The sequence below is a fragment of the Heloderma suspectum genome, chromosome 7 (assembly GCF_057233095.1).
Source record: "Heloderma suspectum isolate Gila_16-S chromosome 7, 16-S_ref, whole genome shotgun sequence".
Taxonomy (NCBI): domain Eukaryota; kingdom Metazoa; phylum Chordata; class Lepidosauria; order Squamata; family Helodermatidae; genus Heloderma; species Heloderma suspectum.
The window spans coordinates 112,065,566-112,078,321 of record NC_139464.1 but is presented as its reverse complement, the minus strand read 5'-3'; the positions used below and the strand labels follow the sequence as shown (position 1 = coordinate 112,078,321).

Here is a 12,756-nt window from a genome sequence, read left to right as displayed (position 1 = left end):
GTTATTTAAAACCACAAACTGGCAGGCTGTTTTTCGAGGAATATGAAATGAACATTTGGGATAAGGAGAAATGGCAAATGTCTGGAGTCAGTTTTAAAGTACTAACATGTCCCAACTGGGAGCTTCTGTGTGTATGAAATAGTTCTATTTCATTTTTTGTTTGCAAGTGATGCACTAAATTACTCCTACATGTTTTATAGGTGTAAAACACCAGGAGAACAATTTTGCAACACAGTAACAAGGTTTTTAAAATGATTCTGTATCCAGGGAATAAACGGTGGTAATTTCCACTGCTATTCCCATTTTAAATTGCCATGTCTCTCTGCCTGCACAATCCGCAGTGTCAAAGGAAACCTATTAGCAATGCTATTCCCATTCATATAGTCTACAAGTCAGAGATGAGCACCCCTCCTTGATTGACAGGATCAAGGAAGTGTAAAGGGAAGGTGGAGAACAGTATATGGAAACAAAAACAACGCCATTAGCAAGCCAAAGGACTGTGTCAGAAAGCAGGAGCAAGGCCAGGAAAAAGAGTACTTTGCTAGGAACATCTCGTCTTCATTGCCCAAAGCCTTCTGTTTAGATCCATCATCGCCTGGGCTTTTGGAGGCACTCTGCACATGGACTGGAGCTTTGGATTGTTAAGGACTTGCCATGAAAAGTACTGTGAGGCTTTTCATAGACTTGAATTCTTGTTGCTGTGGATTGTGTGTCTGTTTTTAGTCAGCAGAGTGTATGATGGGCTGGGTTTGATCCATGACTTTTGGACTTCCCTCTGCCAGAACTCATGCAGCATGGAGTTGCCAATGCGAAAGCAGTGGCCTGGAACTCCTTGCGTGTGTGGGTATGCCCTTCCCTTGACTTTGATGGGCCTTGACCATGTAGCCTGGAGTTATCAACAAAAGATTCAAAGTTGGACTCCCTATGGGTGTGGGTTGTTAGGCCTTTCAAGAAGTTATCCCCTGATTGCCTGATGGATTCATGTCCAGGATTGGAACCCCGTGATAGAATTGTCTGGGTTAGGTGCCCAGGAATCCAGAGTCCCTTCCCTTGTGTTCAGAACCGTGGAGATGGCAACGGAGAATTCATTCATTCATTCATTCATTCATTTCATTTCTATACCACCCAATAGCCGAAGCTTTCTGGGCAGTTCACAAAAATTAAAACCAAGGAAACCACGTTGATGAGGATCTCAGTCACGGTAGTAGTGTTTAGCTTTGGTCTGTTCTAGAATTACATAGAGCCTATAGCTACTGACCCTCAGCTGTGTGATTTCTGAAGAGTGTAACCATTAAGCTTTTGCTGTGGGGTACCCTGCAATAAAGAAATCTCACTGATTTGGGTGTCCGGTGTCAGATTGCCTGAGCATGTGCGCTGGGGGGATTGGGAAACCTGACGCCTGCAAAGACATGGTTAGGTCTCTGGAGGTTTCTATTTGAGAACCTAAGAGCTGTGCTGGAACAGACCAAAGGCTTACTAGTCCAGCATTCTGTTCCCTCCTCAGTGACCAACCCAATGATGCAATGGGATGTTCACAGCAGGTCATGAGTGCAACAGCACCCTCGGGCTTGTGTTCCCCAGCAACTGGTATTGAGGGGCTTGCTGCTCTGATCCTGGAGGTAATTATACAGCCATCATGACTAAGCAGCCATTGACATCCTCCATGAATTTATCTAATCCCATTTTAAAGCTGTTTGGGTTGGTGGCCATCACTATATCTTGTAACCATGAGCTGTGTGAAGACGTTCTTCCTTTTATCTGGCCTGAATCTATCAACCTGAATCTTTGGTCTTCTATGTATAAAGCCAACCAGACTTTAGATTCCCTCCAGCCAAGAACCATTACCAAAGTCTTCCAATGAAGCTTCATTCTGCCTCCAGATCCCTAGAATAGGTGCTCATCGTTCGGGAGGTAAACCACATCCAAGTTAGTACACTGAACGTACGTATATCCAGGAGATGCTGGCCTGGTTCAACTCACTTGCTGGGTAGAGTTTCATCTGCATGTCGGAGGAGCAGGCATATCTTTCTCCCCTCCACCATACAAATTATATGTCTGCTGGGGATGCTGCATTCAGATGCCTGCCTGGGGGATGCCCTATTCATAGGCTCTCCATTGTTTTAAGCAGGAATAAGAGAGTCCACATACTGTACTTGCATCAGACATGATGCTATCCGATCTCTAGGGTACAGAAGAATAAAAGGAAAAGAAGTCAGGCTGCTAAACTTCAACATCCATTGGCCGTTGGCAGCTGCCCCATGTAACCAACTGCTGAACAGACCAGCGATGCTGCGTGTATCCAGTTGAATCCAAATATCTGCTCCTGCAGATCCACACTGGGACTTCCTGCAAATCAGTTTGGAAGTTCTGGAAGATCTTGCTGCACATGCATAGGTGACTCTGGTATGTCAGACGGTACTGCAGGTAAAGCAGGACATGCACCAAAGATATCCTCAGGCCTCGCCTCACATGTACAGTGCCCTCCAGTGCACAACTCATTCATGCACAGCAAGGCCTATTGGCCATTCTGGATTGTGTTTCAGAGCCTGGGAAAGCCATTTCAAAATCCATTGGACGTTTTGATGAATTCCAGATATACAAGTCTGGGGCTACAGAAGCATTTCTGGGGTAGAAGCAGGCAGTTCTACCCCTCTCTAAACTGAGATCCTGTACAAAGGTACCTTTCTAGGCACAGATAGTGGATGGTTTGTGCTGTTGCTGTGAGAGCACAGGGCCGACCCTACCATCAGGCAGAGTGGGGTGGTGGCCTCAGGCAGCAGATGCTGGCTGGTGCAGAGGGGGCAGCAGTAGCAGAACCTCCCTGGCTGTTCCCCTCTGTTGAAGGGCAGAGCTGTGTATTCCAGGCAACCTGCTGTGCACTCCTTAAGCTAGCCTGCTGCCCTCAGTTGAGGTACAAGATGCTGTTCCGTCACCAGTGCTAAAGGAAGGTTCAACTGCCAGTCCAGTTGGGTTCTGTAGATGGAATGGAGTTGGGGGCCCATCTTGTTCTTCACCTCGGGCAGCAAAATGTCTTGGGCCGGGCCTGTGGAGGCATCTGTATAAGACACTGCAATTCATTTTCCCAGTTATGAAACTGTGCACCTTCTCTTCCAAATCACTCCTCCTTTTTGCTGGAATGACTACACACCCTTATTCTTGATGGGAAACCCGTGGATCAGCTCCTGCTATGAGCTGGAGATCAGGATCCAGAATTGGAGGCTGGTGAAAGGCACAACTGGCATTCTTAAGCTTTTTAAGATTGGAAATTATGCCAGCAGGCGGGAAGCAACTCTGGGAAGTTGTATTCCTTTATATCACTGTGAAAGCTAAGAGACCTGGGACATTGTTTGAGAGCTCAAAGCTATTAATCTTATACGGGCACAAAATAAAAACTGTACCCCTGAATGTCTTTCCCCAGGAGTTTAGAGTTGAAGCTGTAACAAAACCGAATTACATGAGTAAAAACAACTCCTCGTCAATGGTTGATTTATTCATAATCCTGCATTACGATGAGAATTTCATTTCCAAAAGACTCATGACATTTCACGCACACTGAGAAAAACTAATATATTACGTTTCTAAACAGCTTATGGTTCACTTGTCACACTATTTTAAAATAGCCACTTCGTGGAGAGGGGAAAAATTAATGTCACATTTACTTATAGGCTTGCTCATCTGAGGGTCCATAGGCTGGTTAGGAGTATTACATTAAAAAGCTCACTTTTTAAAATTAGGCCAAGAGGCTTCACGGATATCTTCTTATTCACAGATAAATGTCTAATAAAGTGGTGTTACTAATGTAAATCCTCAGTTGTGTCCAGAGAGTGGTCCTCTCCCCACTGCAAGAATATGCTGCTGCTTATTTCACTTCCATACCAATACAATCCTATGCATGTTTAGACAGAAAAAAGTCCTACAGCTCCCAGCTTTTCTACATGAGGCATTTGTTGTGCACTCATCATTCCCTACTCATGGTTGTTTACAGGTTCTTTAGATGAAGTCATGACCCTCTAATTTCGCTTCTCTTTGTAAACAGTACTTTCCACGAGTTTTTTTTAGAGCAGGGAAAATGGGGTATTGTCTCTGATGGCGAAAGAAACATGTGATTTCCTCTTGTGTATTTCCACTATTCCGCTCTACCACAGTCATTTCTCAATTCTGCGATGAAACCGAAAGTAGATGCAGCAGATTAACCGCCTTGTGTAAAACAGTCCCCTGCTCTAAAAACAACAACAAACTCATACTTTATACTTCTCATTTGCCAAGAGTCCTTAAAGATTTTACTCAAGCCATTCTGCTCAAAGCAAGGAAAACATTTAAGCATGGGTCAGAGAAAAATAATCTATTTCCTTAGAGTATTGCTAGGAATATATCTCATAGCCGATATCTGGTTTCAGATCTCTAGCCTAAATACCAGTTTAGGTTTCTTCAATTCTGATGAACTTGTTTTTACCACAACAGTTACCAACATCCTTGAACAAAAAATGTATTCAAGAACTTGCATGGCAATTACATAATAGTGAGCTTAATACACAGCATTAGCCAACTCATTAATAAATAACCCACACAGGAATAATGAAACAATCCATTCTATTTTGACTGAATTCACATAAAAAATGGAGATGAACAAGAAAGGACATATATTATAAGTGGAATAATGCTTCTGTCAGTATGACCATCCTATTAGTAATCTCCAAGCCTGTACTGAACCTTTTAAATTATCTTGGGAACAGAAACTCATAGCTCTACTGGTTCCAAAAATATCCAGTTAAACAGAGGCTTTAACAACATAAACATGTTTCCTGCCTACCAGAAGAGGCCAGTTTTATTGCTAATCACATTTAACTTTTGTATGTGAGTGCACTGCAAACGCACGTCAAGTGTTTCTACTTGGAGAAATGCTTTTTCTAACAAAGTTGGTACAGTTTTAAAAATGTACTGCTTTACTTACTCTGTCTCTCTTGTTCTCTGAGACCAGCATAGCAACAAACACCTCAAACAGCCAAACAAACAGATCGCCTGTTTTCTTGTACCATACACTGGCAATACTGCATCCACGTTACCTAGAGACCACGCAATAGTTTCATTTAGACTTATTTGGCTCTTTCACTTCCGGATTGTCTGGAAAGAAAAGACCTTATTCGAAAGCAGCTTTTAGAAAAATGGTCAAGATTCAGATTTGTTCTAAAGCAGCCTTCCCCAAACTGGTATCCTCCCAATGTTTTGGACTTCAGCTCCCATAAGCAGCAGCCAGCATGGCTAATGATCAGGAATTCTGGGAGTTGTGGCTCAAAACATACGGATGGCACGTTGGGGAAAGTCCAGGTGTTTTAAAGAAACATCTTGGTTTATCTAGTTCCGCCAGGCATATATGTTTAAAAAAGAACGAGAAAAAGAGATCTCTCCCCTTAGGTACTAGTGACATGCAAAACTTCTGTAGTGTAAAGTGAAGTGGTGATGGCTATTAGTGCATCCATATTCAAGAACATCTAGGCCAATTTGTAGAGGAAAAGTGATTACCTAGTAAAAATGGCCAAATCCTGCAAGGTTATCACACTTTGTCATCATCGCTTTGTTGCACAAGTCTCATCAGGTTTGAGATGAGCACTTGACATGGACTTCCTTCTTCAATCAATCAATCAATCAATCAATCATATTTGTGTTCTACCCTTCCTTCTCAGATTGTTACATGAGCCCTTTTCACACAACAGGGCTTGGCTTTAACATGGGCAATAGGAGGCAGCAGACTGTTGCCTGCCTCCTAGTGGAGCAGAGCAGAGCAGAGGAAGCTGCTCCAGTTGGTCTAGAGACTACAGAAGTAAGCAAGCTCCCAGAGAGCGAGTGATCAGAGCACGCAAACAGGGAGAGCAAACAGGAGTTGGCCAGGGGAGTTGCAGTGGAAGAGGAGACCAAGGAGACCAAGGAGGCAAAGGCAAAGAGGTAAGTGGGGGGTAAGCCCAGGGGGCTGTCCTTTCCCTTCTGAGTGGCTGTGAGCTCACCAGGTGCTCCTGGGAGCTCCAACTGAATTGAGGGGGTGTGGCTTGAGTGCTCCCAGCAGCTGTGTGGGCAGGAAGTTTCAGTCTGTTTCCTGCCTCCTAGCTGAGCAGAGCAGAGCAGAAGAAGCTGCTCCAGCAGGTCTAGAGACTAAAGAAGCAAGCAAGCAAGCTCCCAGACAGCGAGCAATCAGAGTGTGCAAACAGGGAGAGCAAACAGGAGTTGGCCAGGGGAGTTCAGCAGGGGAGGTCAAGGGGGAGGCCCCTAACATGTTTTTAAAAAACATTTTTTAAAATTTATTTTTCTTGTAACACACACTTCCATACCAGTGGGATTCTGTTTTTAACCTCCAGTGAGTGGAGGACCAAGCACAGTCTACTCTAGAACAATCAGAAAGCTAGACCCAAAAAGGGAAAAGAGACTATGGAAGACTCTCCATTGGTGGTGACTAGGAGTGCACGAAAGCCACTTACCTGGTCTCGCAGCTTTTCGCGGTGGGGGGGAGGCGCTTCGCTGCTCTCCCCCCGAAGTTCAGGCTGGGGGGGGAGGCTTCCCGCCTCGCCCGGCCGAAATTCAGGCCGGGGGGGAGGCTTCCCGCCTCGCCCGGCCGAAATTCAGGCCGGGGAGGAAATGCCTCACCTCGCCCGGCCGCGAAATAAAAAGTTAAAAAAAAAAACACCCCCGTGATAGGCTACGTGATGATTAACGTAGCCTATCACGGCTAGATCTGCAAAGTCAGCCGTGATAGGCTACGTTAATCGTCACGTAGCCTATCATGGCTGACTTTGCAAATCTAGCCGTGATAGGCTACGTTAATTGTCACGTAGCCTATCACGGGGGCGTTTTTTGTTTTTTGTTTACTTTTATTGGAATGGCGGTGGCAGCAGCCGGTTGAAAGACCGGCTGCCACCCCCGCCCTTGATGAAGACCCGACGAACCGCCGCTGGGACCCGCCGCCGGGAGGGACATTCGGGAAAGGTAAGTCCCATCCCGGGGGGGGGGTGCAGGGGGCGGGGGGGCGGAGAATTTCTCCCCGAAACTTCTTCGGGGGGCCGAACACGTTGGCGCTCGGCCCCCCGAAGTTTCGGGGAGAAATTCTCTGCCATCCCTAGTGGTGACCTGCAAGGTATGCGCAATGTTTGTTTTCTTGCCTGAGAACAACATGGCCTACACCTGCAACAAGTGCAAGTTGATCATATTGCTGGAAGAAAAAGTAAGACGACTGGAGCGGCAACTGTTGACCCTCCAGGGAATAAGAGATCATGAAGAGTTCTTGGACAGAACGGTAGAACTACAGCAGGAAAGTGAAGAACAGAAGCTAGAAGAGCAACAGCAAGCTGAGGCAGAAGAGGAAAATGCTGAGGTGAGGAAAAATGCAGTAGAGGATACTCCATGGGAAAGGGTGACAGTTAGGAGCAGAAGACCTAGAAGCCGTTCTGCACCAGTGGAAGCAGTGGAGCTATGGAACCGTTTCCAGGTACTTCAGGATGAGACTGGAGGCCAGCCTGCAGAGGAAGAATTACAGGGGAACCTGCATGAGAGCGAGCAAGAGGCTGAAGGTCAGTCAAACAGAGGCAATGAAACCAAGGCCTACAACAACAAGAAGAGAAGAGAACAGTAGTAGTAGTGGGAGACTCCTTGCTGCGTGGGATCGAAACCCAAGTATGTCGCGAAGACCCGTGGACTCGCCAGGTATGCTGTCTCCCGGGAGAACAGATTAGAGATGTGACTGAAGGGTTGCCTGAACTCATAAAACCCACTGACAGGTATCCCTTTCTTCTCATCCATGTGGGAACAAATGATACTGCCAAGTGGAGCTACGAAGAAATCATGTCAGACTTTGAAGCTTTGGGGAGGAAGCTCAAGAACTTTGGGGCCCAGATAGTTTTCTATCCATCGTTTCAGTAGTTAGAAGAGGGATAGAAAGGGAAAGAAAAATACTCCAGGTGAATGACTGGCTATGAAGGTGGTGCTGACGAGAGAGATTTGGATTCTGGGACCATGGGCTATACTTCCTGGAAGATGGACCATTGGCAAGGGACGGGTTGCACCTCACAAAGGCTGGGAAGAATGTGTTTGGCCACAGCATGAAGAACTTTTATCAGGAGGGCTTTAAACTGAATCCTACAAGGAAGGGAGATGTAATGTTGGGGGTAACAATGGACGAAGGCACATGCACCGCAACAGAGAGAACAGCTCTAATAGTGCCCAATAATAGTCTTCACAAGCATGTAGGAAGAAAGCCAGACTATGAAACACATGGACTTCAATGTCTATATACTAATGCCCAGAGTATGGGAAACAAACAGAACAAACTTGAACTCTTAATACAGGAGGGAAATTATGACTTGATAGGTGTAACTGAGACTTGGTGGGATGACTCCAAGGACTGTAATTCAGCAGTTGAAGGATATAACTTGTTCAAAAAGAACAGGAGGAACAGAAAGGAAGGTGGGGTTGCACTGTATGTGAAAAATACATATCTCTGCACAGAAATACAGGAGGATGAGCTTGGTAGCCCCATCGAGAGCATCTGGGTTAAAATAAATGGAGCAAAGAATAAAAGGAACATGGTGGTCGGAGTCTACTATCGGCCACCCAATCAAGGAGAAGATGAGAATGAAACTTTTCAAAAGCAAATAGCCAATGTTTCAGGAGCATGATGTAGCAGTAATGGGGGACTTCAGTTTCCCTGATATGTGTTAGGAGACAAATTCTGCAAAACATGGCCCCTCCAGGAAATTCCTCACTTGTGTGGTAGATAACTTCCTCCTACAGAAAGTGGAGGAAGGAACTAGAGGATCCGCTATCCTTGACTTGATCCTAACCAACAGAGATGACTTCGTGGATAAAGTAGCAGTTACGGGAACTCTGGGGGAAAGTGACCATGTTATACTTGAGTTCTTGGCTCTAAAAGAAGCAAAAGCCAAGTGTAGCCAAACGCATACCCTGGATTTTAGGAGAGCCAGTTTTAATAAACTCAGAACAATGATAAGTAAGGACCTGTGGAAAGTGACTCTAATGAGAAAAGGAGTCCAAGATGGGTGGGAGTTTTTAAAAAAGGAAATTCTAAAGGCACAATTCAAACAATTGCAGCAAGAAAAAAAAGGCGGAAGACAACAGTAGAAGCCAATGTGGCTTCACAAAAGGCTTAGAGATGAACTGAAAACAAAAAAGCATACATATAGGAAGTGGAAGGAAGGCAAAGCTACAAAGGAAGGGTATAGGCAGGTAGCACAGAATCGCAGGGATGGTGTCAGGAAGGCTAAAGCTGAGAATGAGCTGAGGTTAGCAAGGGATGCTCAAAGCAACAAAAAGGCTTTCTTCAGATACGTGCACAGTAAAAGACAGAGGAAAGAAATGGTGGTTCAACTATTAAATAAGGATGACAAAATGATAACAGATGACAAAGAAAAGACAGAAGTGCTCAGATCCTACTTAGGCCCAGTCTTCTCCCAAAAGGGGGTCTATGACCCCCTTGGCAAAGGCAAAGTACAGGCTGAAGGGGCAGGATTGCAGCTTGAGACTGATAGGCATATGGTCAAGAAACACCTAATTACTTTGAATGAGTTCAAATCTCCAGGGCCAGATGAACTGCATCCTAGAGTAATAAAGGAACTGGCAGAAGAGCTCTCAGAAACACTGTCTATTCTCTTTGAGAAATCATGGAGGACGGGGGAAGTGCCAAATGACTGGAGGAGGGCTAATGTTGTCCCTATCTTCAAAAAGAGCAAAAAGGAGGAACCTGGGAACTACAGACCAGTCAGTCTGACATCAATCCCTGGGAAAATTCTGGAGCAGATGATAAAGGAATCCATCTGTAAGCACCTTGAAAACAATGCAGTGATTACTCGAAGCCAACATGGATTTGTCAAGAACAAATCCTGCCAGTTGAATCTGATCTTATTTTTGGATCAGGTAACCTCCCTTGTGGACTGTGGGAATGCTGTGGACATAATATACCTCGACTTCAGCAAAGCTTTCGACAAAGTGCCCCATGGTATCCTACTTAGCAAACTAGCTAAGAGTGGGCTAGATGAAACAACGATCTGGTGGATCCACAGTTGGCTACAGAATCGGACTCAAAGAGTGCTTATCAATGGGATCTTCTCAACCTGGGGAGAGGTAATGAGTGGGGTACCGCAGGGCAGACACCGCTTTGCACGAAGTGTACATATGCCATTTTATAAATATAGATGCAAATTCAGAAAGTATTACTATAATTTAAATTAGGGGTGGGCACGTTGTGGCCCTCCAGATGTTTTGGACTACAACTCCCATCCGCCCTAGCCAACACAGCCAGTGGTGAGGGATGATGGGAGCTGCAGGCCAAAACATCCGGAGGGCCATAAGTTGCCCACCCCTGATTTAAATAGACATAGAATACATCTCACCATAGTGGGGAAGGAAGACTGTGCCCAGGTCACCTGCTGTCCAGATGTGAACTATTAAGGGGCAACTTCAAGGTCCCTGCTCTCCCTTCTTGGAGTTCTTTATCTTTAAACTGGTCTTGGACTGGGACGTCCTTCAAGTAGAGGACACCTTCAGATCGAGGACCATCCTCTGTAAAGTAGGACACATGGCAACCCTATGGCAGCAACATCGTCAGTCACAAATGTCTCACATCACCCCTATTTTGTCCCTGATTTGCCTGTAGTTCTTAAAATGTCCTTCTGCAAATAACCTCCATTTTGAAGGATGCAGGATATGCAGTTCTAGTCCCAGGAGCACTGACAAGGGAAGGATGCCAGTCCCCAAATTGCATCGAGGAACAGCTGCAACAATATGACGCGAGACAAATGCAGCCAAGCAGCACTGCCCGAGTGAGTTACCTTGTAGGGCGGCTGTGGCAGAAGTCTGATATTACGCTAAAAGCTGTTAAATAAAGTGAGGTTGCTCCCTCAGGCTGCACAATGTGAGTACCATTGAAAGGTAGCAAAGAGCCATTACTTGTATTATCATAGTTTTATTACCAGGGGTGTGTGTGTGTGTGTGTTTGCGCACACCATTTGGATGGCCTGCCTTGTGCATCCATAAGCGAGCAACACATACTGTGCTGATGAGGGTGGCCACTTATGCACTGCTGAAAAAGAGGAAATGAATCATCCATACAGAGGACACTGATTTACATAAAATGTGCACAGATTTGAATGTATACATGCACATTTAGAAATCATGACTATAATCTAAATAGAATAGTGGGGAAGACTGTGATTTGTGGGGCTGCCTTTCCATCCAGTCTTCTGTCCAGTCTGCTAACTGTTGATGAGAAATTTCAGGGCCCAGGCTCTCCCTTTTTATAGTTCTTTATGTTTAAACTGGACTTGGATAGAACACCTGGAACATCTGCCTGTTTTGTGATGTATGTTTTTATATTGTTAAATTTAACTCACATAAGACAGGGTTAATAGTACAGTCAGGATCAGAAATATTGGAACAAGGATAACTGTTTTGGCAGTTGGCCTCTGTACACCACCACATTGAAGCTGAAAGGAAATACACCCAGATGGGAGCGAAGTCAGGACTTTCAGCTGTAATGCAAGGCGTTTGACAAAAGTGGGGCACTACCCATTCAGGAAGGACAGCCAGTGGCATACACACACCCCCATCGTTGGTGGCTCATAAGTAATGGAACGAATGGCTGACAAGCAGCTGCATGGCCAGGTGTGGCCTGTTTCCTGGGTACCCCATGACCAATCAAGCAGATAAAAGGCCTGGAGGTGGTTCTGAGTGTTACATTTGCATTTGGTAGCTGTTCACTGGAACTCCCAACATGAGGTCCAAAGAGGTGTCCATGCGAGTGAAGGAGGCCATCATTAGGCTGAGGAAACAAAATAAATCCATCAGAGAGATAACAAAAACAGTGGGAGTGGCCAACATAACAGTTTGGAACATCCTGAAAAAGAAGGAATTAACTGGCAAGCTCAGCATCAGCAAAAGGCCTGGAAGACTATGGAAGACAACTAAAGTGGATGACCGCAGAATTCTGCTCATGGTGAAGAGGAACCCTTTCACAACATCTAGGCAGGTCAAGAACGCTCTTGCAGGGGTAGGCATGTAATTGTCAACATCTACAGTCAAGAGACAGCTTTATGAATGTAAATACAGAGGCTTCACAACAAGGTGCAAACCACTGGTAATGCTCAAGAACAGAAAGGCCAGAGTAGCCTTTGCCAGCAAACACCTAAAAAAGCCTGCCCAGTCCTGGAATAAGATTCTTTGGACTGATGAAACCAAGATTAACTTGTACCAGAATGATGGGAAGAGAAAAGTATGGAGAAGGAAAGGAACAGCTCATGATCCAAAGCATTCCATATCATCTGTCAAACATGGTGGAGGCAGTGTTATGGCATGGGCATGTATGGCTGCCAATGGAACTGGGTCACTGGTGTTTATTGATGACCTGACTGCTGATAAAAGCAGCAGGATGAATTCTGAAGTGTATAGGGCTATACTTTCTGCTCAGATTCAGCCGAATGCTGCCAAACTGATAGGACGCTGCTTCGTATTGCAGATGGATAATGACCTAAAACATACAGCAAAAGCTACCCAAGAGTTTCTCCAGGCAAAGAAGTGGGATGTTCTACAATGGCCAAGTCAGTCACCTGATCTCAGCCCCATAGAGCCTGCTTTTCACTTACTGAAGACAAGACTGAAGGCAGAACGACCCACAAACAAGCAGCAGCGGAAGGCAGCTGCAGTAAAGGCCTGGCAAAGCCTCGAGGGAGGAAACTCAGCATTTGGTCATGTCCATGGGTTCCA

General features: G+C 45.4%; 1 protein-coding gene across 1 annotated transcript in view; it reads right to left on the bottom strand.

The window, feature by feature from the left end:
* LMNTD1 (lamin tail domain containing 1) overlaps nucleotides 1-12,756 on the bottom strand; it is a 236,183-nt gene that overhangs the window by 161,986 nt on the left and 61,441 nt on the right. The gene's annotated exons all lie outside the window — the stretch shown is intronic.